A 7,652-nucleotide genomic window follows, 5' to 3' on the forward strand; every position below is an offset into this window, starting at 1 on the left:
GTCCATATTAGATTAATGTGTTCGAAAGACAATTCCATCAGCTGAGGCAACAAGATGGATTTAAAATAAGAACAGTAAATGTTGTTCATGAGAAGAAGGAGCCATTGTTAGAATGTTTTCAAACCATAATGGAATCTGAAACATCTAACAACATCACAATAAATGAGGCAAGCACGGAACAGTGCACAGTTGAGCAGCGAGATCTGTGAAAATGAAAACCCTAAAAAGCGTCGTAAGGTCGAAGGGATTTAGACAAGGGTTGCGGCAGCTAAGGAAGTGTGTAACCTCATTATCACACAAGCTAATATCTGATATTATCTTCTCTTCTGTGTCAAGAAAAATTTGAATGCTACAAAAGCTCATTTCCTGAAAATGACCTAAATGTATGTGTGAAGCTTTTTCCAATGTTCGATGAAGACAAACTAAAAACGGAACTCACTGTGTTGTATCAGAGACAAGAATTCAGAAATATCAGTGACGCAGTCAAGCTCTTGCAGTTTCTTCTATCTGAGAAGTTGCAGGCCTCATTTTCAGAAGTTGTGAAACTACTATGCATATCTATCACCATACCAATGACAACTTACGAACCAGAACGTTGCTTTTCGTGTTTGAAGAGAGTAAAATCCTATCTTAGAAGTACGATGAGAGAAGTGACCGCATTAGCTATGTTTTCCATTGTAAAGATTATGTTAAACGACATATCGGATTTTAATAAGAAGATGCTAATTCAAAAGTTTGCAACCTACAAGACAAGGCGCATGGAACGAATCTTTAAATAAAGTAAGTTGCTTGGTTTACTTCTGTATGCAGCACCCCTTAATTCAATACCCACGAGCCGCCACTGCCTCAAATCAATTTTAATATTATCCTCCCATCTACGTCTCGGTCTCCTCAAATATCTTTTTCACTCAGGTCTTCCAAATAACACTCTATATGCATTTCTGTATTGGCCCATATATGCCCCGCCCATCTCAAATGTCTGGATTTAATGTTCCTAATTATGTTAGCTAATTTCTACTATTGGACGGATTTTGTTCATATTCAGTATCTACGAGTCAATTTATCAGGGAAATGTACATGAAATATAATAATTTTAGTACTAGTCTGTATGTGTGCAGCGATTTCTACTAAACTATTGGACGGATTTTGTTCATATTAAGTATCTACGAGTCAATTTATCAGGGAATGATGTACATGAAATATAATAATTTTAGTACTAGTCTGTCTGTGTACAGCGATTTCTACTAAACTATTGGACGGATTTTGTTCATATTCAGTATCTACGAGTCAATTTATCAGGGAATGATGTACATGAAATATAATAATTTTAGTACTAGTCTGTCTGTGTACAGCGATTTCTACTAAACTATTGGACGGATTTTGTTCATATTCAGTATCTACGAGTCAATTTATCAGGGAATGATGTACATGAAATATAATAATTTTAGTACTAGTCTGTATGTGTACAGCGATTTCTACTAAACTATTGGACGGATTTTGTTCATATTCAGTATCTACGAGTCAATTTATCAGGGAAATGTACATGAAATATAATAATTTTAGTACTAGTCTGTCTGTGTACAGCGATTTCTACTAAACTATTGGACGGATTTTGTTCATATTCAGTATCTACGAGTCAATTTATCAGGGAATGATGTACATGAAATATAATAATTTTAGTACTAGTCTGTCTGTGTACAGCGATTTCTACTAAACTATTGGACGGATTTTGTTCCTATTCAGTATCTACGAGTCAATTTATCAGGGAATGATGTACATGAAATATAATAATTTTAGTACTAGTCTGTCTGTGTACAGCGATTTCTACTAAACTATTGGACGGATTTTGTTCATATTCAGTATCTACGAGTCAATTTATCAGGGAATGATGTACATGAAATATAATAATTTTAGTACTAGTCTGTATGTGTACAGCGATTTCTACTAAACTATTGGACGGATTTTGTTTATATTCAGTATCTACGAGTCAATTTATCAGAGAATGCTGTACATGAAATAGCCTACACCTATTGCAGAGGATTCCAAATCTTTGTGTCTTGCGCTGTTTTAGCTACATTTTAAGAATACTGTCCCTGTACCTACAAATAAAAGTGAAAATGAAGAGCTTCGCCATACTAGTACCGTATTAAAACCTATTAAGAAGAGTTCCATGTTTACCACAGGTCTAGGTCTATTTTATGTTGATGGCTACTGCTGTTGAAAATACAGCCTCGGAATGGTGAGGGAAATGAGGGGAAAACCTGTCTTAAAATAAAAGGATTAATATTAAAGAAACGGCTTTTAAATAAAAGTATGTTCTATTTAATATAATTCTAACCCCTTTATGAGTAAAAATAGCATTCGGGGGAAGGGGGGGGAATTAAGCATACACTAGCTTAATAGACAGGGTGTCCACATGAAACCTTTACAACTTCAGATGTAAATAACAAATTATTGAGATATTATGATATCTGGGTGCGGGTTTCAGCATGTTAATCAGAAACTGTCAAAGTTTTTATGGGAATTTTGTTAGATTGTTGAAATGCGTTTTTTGATTGCAGGTGTGAATTTTGGTGAAATCTGACGCTGAAGGAGATATGGACACCTCAGGAGATGACGCAATGTGTATCCTGGTTTATGGAGGCACGATCAGATACACAGGTGCAACGTCACATAGGGATCGAATATGGAAGAGAACCGCCATCACGGCCAATAATCCGAGAGTGGCTCCACTCTGCTTACTGACCTAAGCGTTACTTCGGCGCAGAGACTGCAACGTGTTCATAACATGTGCGTCCGTTTCGTCTGCAATATTCGCCGGGCTGATCACGTGACACCATCCCTCGAAATGTTGTCCTGGCTCCGTCTAGAAGATCGTAGGAAAATCCACTGTCTTTCCCTTCTCTTTCACATATTGCATTTCTCCACTCCTGTCTATCTTGCGTCTCGTTTTCAAAATTTATCCACCCATCATAACCTAGACACACGATCACAACACTCCTCAATATTATCCATTCCCTCCCACCGAACATCCTCATATTCATCTTCTTTCACTGTGGCTGTTCCTCGACTTTGGAATTCCCTACCGAGTAATGTCAGGGACTGTCAGACACCAAACAAATTTAAGAATAGGCCAACGAGATATTTTTATAATAATTCTTGTTAATAATAGCTGTTTCAGGTTTCTCAATGTTCAATGGTTATATATATCACAGATAAATATCTAAATCATCTCATTATTATTATTATTACTATTATTATTATTACTACTATTATTATTACTATTATAACTATTTCTTACCAATGTTTATTATTGTCACACTAACATTAGTTATCCAGTTTTCACTATTTACTTTCATGTTGTTTTATGATCTAGATATTAATGTAATAACTGTGTAAGCAAATGTATTTAATTAGAATTAGAGTCTGGCTGGGCGGAAGAGAAGGCCTACTGGCCTTAGCTGTGCCAGATTAAATAAATAAATTATCAATTATTATCAAAAAGTTATGGATAATGGGAGTGTTCTGCTGCAAAAGGGCAGTGGGCAACGAAAACACAAGTGTGGAGGACTTTTTTTTATTTGGTTATTTTACGACGCTGCAGTCCACACCTGTGGAGCAACGGTCAGCGCGTCTGGCCGCGAAACCAGGTGGCCCGGGTTCGAATCCCTGTCGGGGCAAGTTACCTGGTTGAGGTTTTTTCCGGGGTTTTCCCTCAAACCAATACGAGCAAATGCTGGGCAACTTTCGGTGCTGGACCCCGGACTCATTTCACCGGCATTATCACCTTCATTTCATTCAGACGCTAAATAACCTATATGTTGATACAGCGTCGTAAAATAACCCAATAAAATTAAAAAAAATAAACGACGCTGTATCAACATCTAGGTTATTTAGCGTCTGAATGAAATGAAGGTGATAATGCCGGTGAAATGAGTCCGGGGTCCAGCACCGAAAATTACCCAGCATTTGCTCGTATTGGGTTGAGGGAAAACCCCGGAAAAAACCTCAACCAGGTAACTTGTCCCGACCGGGATTCGAACCCGGGCCACCTGGTTTCGCGTCCAAACGCGCTGACCGTTACTGCACAGGTGTGGGCATGGAGGACATTGAACGTGTACAAAGTGCATTTGTCCCCGAAGAAATCCTTCCTCGGCGTCAATTCTAGCCAGCATGTCGACAGCAAATGCTGTGCGGTGTGGACGATCATCTGGCTGGAGAGCTTTTCTACGCGTAGAGCCTCAGATTCTTGTGAAGGACTTTGTGGACAGTCGAACGCGACGTGTTCAATTCCCTGACGCTACTGCGAATGGACTTACTAGGGCTTCGGACAAATGCAGTTAGGCCAAGTATAAATATCTACGAAAAAGTGCAGAAACATACCTTTAATATAATACGTAACAAAACACATCATTATCTATTAAGTCAGGTGGCCCGGGTTCGAATCCCGGTCGGGGCAAGTTACTTGGTTGAGGTTTTTTCCGGGGTTTTCCCTCAAACCAATACGAGCAAATGCTGGGTAACTTTCGGTGTTGGACTCCGCACTCATTTCACCGGCATTATCACCTTCATCTCATTCAGACGCTAAATAACCTAGATGTTGATACAGCGTCGTAAAATAACCCAATAAAATAAATAAATCTATTAAGTATGTGTCAATTTTATTCCACTTTATTTATTACAGAAGAAAATAATTAAAATATGTCTTCATAAACCTATTGATTTTCCATCTCAAAAATTGTTTTTAGACTTTAATGTTCTTAAAATAAGACAGATTTATTATATTGTATTAATATAATTCATACATAAAAGTCGAAATAATTTTGAATTGTATTCTCATAGTTACGAAACAAAAGGTATGAATTCTTTGAGATTGTTTGAACCAAAATGCAACACTGTTACAGTATTTAATCATAGCAGTAATTTAGGCCCAAGAATATATAACAAATTTATATTTAAATATCCGAATCTTGTCAATTCTAATAGTTCCAGTATTAAATTTAAAAAGTTATGTATGGATTTTATAAAAATTGAAGAATTGTAAATTTAAATTTATATAATTCTTATTGCGTAGTAGACATAAGACATATTGTATTATATACGTCTTAATTTAAATTCAGGAATCCGTCCCTGAGCATGAGTTCTACTCTTTCAGGGGCGAGCTAAAATTTTTCTGTTTATATTATATTTTATGTTACAGTTATTAGCAAAATAAATAAATAAATTATAAATAATAATTAGGTATAACATCGATGTATTCATCTAATGCTAAGTAAAGACGGAAATATTAAAAAGAAATTTGTTCTCTGATTTTATTTTCTACACTCCTACAACTTTCATTCATAATATCTCACGAAATAACAAAAAAAGCTACACAAAAGTTGATACGCTGAATGGCAAAACACCGTGTTGTGATCTTTGCTGTGTACCTTAGTAACTGGATGTAGAACCAACTCACCGTCCCATTGGCTCTTTGAGCGAGCGGATGAATGGGACTCGAAACTATCCAGTCCATTTTAACGCCGCTGTACGAGCTATTTTGTAAAACAAGAGAACATCATTTTATAGTTGCTAAGTCAACGTCTGATGTTCTCTTGTTCTACAAATTGTCAAAGCCTGCTAATTTCTGTACATAGCCCACTGATTAAGTTATTTCTTTATAGTTTCTATACAGTACATCGATTTCTTATGATCTATACCCAGAAAAACACACGGTAAAGTATTAAATCTTAGTGTTCTGCCCAAGGGCAGGTTTTTCACTGCAAACCCAGTATTCTCTAGTCTTTCCTACTTTCTGCCCTCCTCTTTGTCTCCTCATATGATCCATATATCTTAATGTCGTCTATCATCTGATATCTTCTTCTGCCCCGAACTCTTCTCCCGTTCACCATTCCTTCCAGTGCATCCTTCTGTAGGCAGTTTCTTCTCAACCAGTGACTCAACCAATTATTCCTTTTCCTCTTCCTGATCAGTTTAAGCATCATTCTTTCTTCACCCACTCTTTCCAACACAGCTTCATTTCTTATTCTGTCTGTCCACTTCGCACGCTCCATTCTTCTCCATATCCACATTTCAAATGCTTCTAGTCGTTTCTCTTCACTTAGTCGTAATGTCCATGTTTCTGCCCCATAGAGTGCTACACTCCACACAAAGCACTTCACTAGTCTCTTCCTTCTTTTTTCCAGAGGTCCGCAGAAGATGATCCTTTCTCTATTAAAAGCTTCCTTTGCCATTGCTATCCTCCTTTTGACTTCTTGGCAGCAGCTCATGTTACTACTTATAGTACACCCCAAGTATCTGAAGCTGTCCACTTGCTCTACTGCCTCAAGTTTAAAAATTCTCAAGTTTACATTCTTTACTTTTCTTCCTATGATAATGAAATGAGAACGGTTCATGTATTTATAATATGTTTACAGCAAAATAAGTCACAGCTACTGATGGAAAACTGAAGAATATAAGAGAAGAGAAGAACAGGAGGTAAAAGAGAAAGGAGAAAGAAAAACGTAGAATTTCACGAATATATAAAGGGAAAAAATGAATACAGATATCGCTGTCCAGGAGGAACAATGACGCAAGTGCAATATAGAATGTTCTTCAGGAGAATATATAAATATATTAAATGAATAATAAATATTTGAAAAAAATGACAATCAAAATAAAGCAAAATATTATTACTTTTGGTTACTCTTAAATAGTACTAGTCAGACTTGGGTGTTTTTAATATTCACCCCAATTTTTCAGTTGCGTCATTGTTTTTCTGAAACAGCGATGTATGATTCAAGATTGATAGCATATTAGTGCACACGCCATGTTTAAATGTTCCGCTACAATCACAGCTACTGATGAAAAACTGAAGACTGTAAGAGAAGTAAAAGAAAAATGCAGAATTTGACGAAATAGAAAGGGAAAAAAATGAATAGGCCTATAGATATCGCTCAACAACATAGAATGTTTTTCAGGACAATAAAAAAAAACAATCTTACTTACTTACTTACTTACTGGCTTTTAAGGAACCCGGAGGTTCATTGCCGCCCTCACATAAGCCCGCCATTGGTCCCTATCCTAAGCAAGATTAATCCAGTCTCTACCATCACATCCCACCTACCTCAAATCCATTTTAATATTATCTTCCCATCTACGTCTCGGCCTCCCTAAAGGTCTTTTCCCCTCTGGCCTCCCAACTAACACTCTATATGCATTTCTGGATTCGCCCATACGTGCTACATGCCCTGCCCATCTCAAACGTCTGGATTTAATGTTCCTAATTATGTCAGGTGAAGAATACAAAGCGTGCAATCCTGTGTTGTGTAACTTTCTCCATTCTCCTGTAACTTCATCCCTTTTAGCCCCAAATATTTTCCTAAGAACCTTATTCTCAAAAACCCCTCAATCTCTGTTCCTCTATCAAAGTGAGAGTCCAATCTTATTTCTATTAAATATATAATATGTATAAATGAATAATAAAAAAATTATGGCAATCGAAATAAAGCAAAATATTATAATTTCTTGTTACTTTTAAATAGTAACAGCCAGGCAGGGGTGTTTTTAATATTGACCCCAATTTTGCAGCTGCGTCATTGTTTTCCCGGAACAACGATATACGATTCAAAATTTATAGCATATTAGTGTAGACGCCATATTTAAATATTCCG

General features: G+C 36.6%; 1 long non-coding RNA gene across 1 annotated transcript in view; it reads left to right on the top strand.

The window, feature by feature from the left end:
• The window catches only part of LOC138703598 (uncharacterized), a 171,542-nt gene extending 166,266 nt beyond the window's left edge, over positions 1-5,276 (top strand). The window contains exon 3 of the long non-coding RNA XR_011333216.1: positions 2,562-5,276. This is a non-coding gene — a long non-coding RNA (uncharacterized lncRNA). The remainder of the gene's footprint in view (positions 1-2,561) is intronic.
• Positions 5,277-7,652: the final 2,376 nt, after the last annotated feature.

The sequence above is a fragment of the Periplaneta americana genome, chromosome 1 (assembly GCF_040183065.1).
Source record: "Periplaneta americana isolate PAMFEO1 chromosome 1, P.americana_PAMFEO1_priV1, whole genome shotgun sequence".
Classification (NCBI taxonomy): domain Eukaryota; kingdom Metazoa; phylum Arthropoda; class Insecta; order Blattodea; family Blattidae; genus Periplaneta; species Periplaneta americana.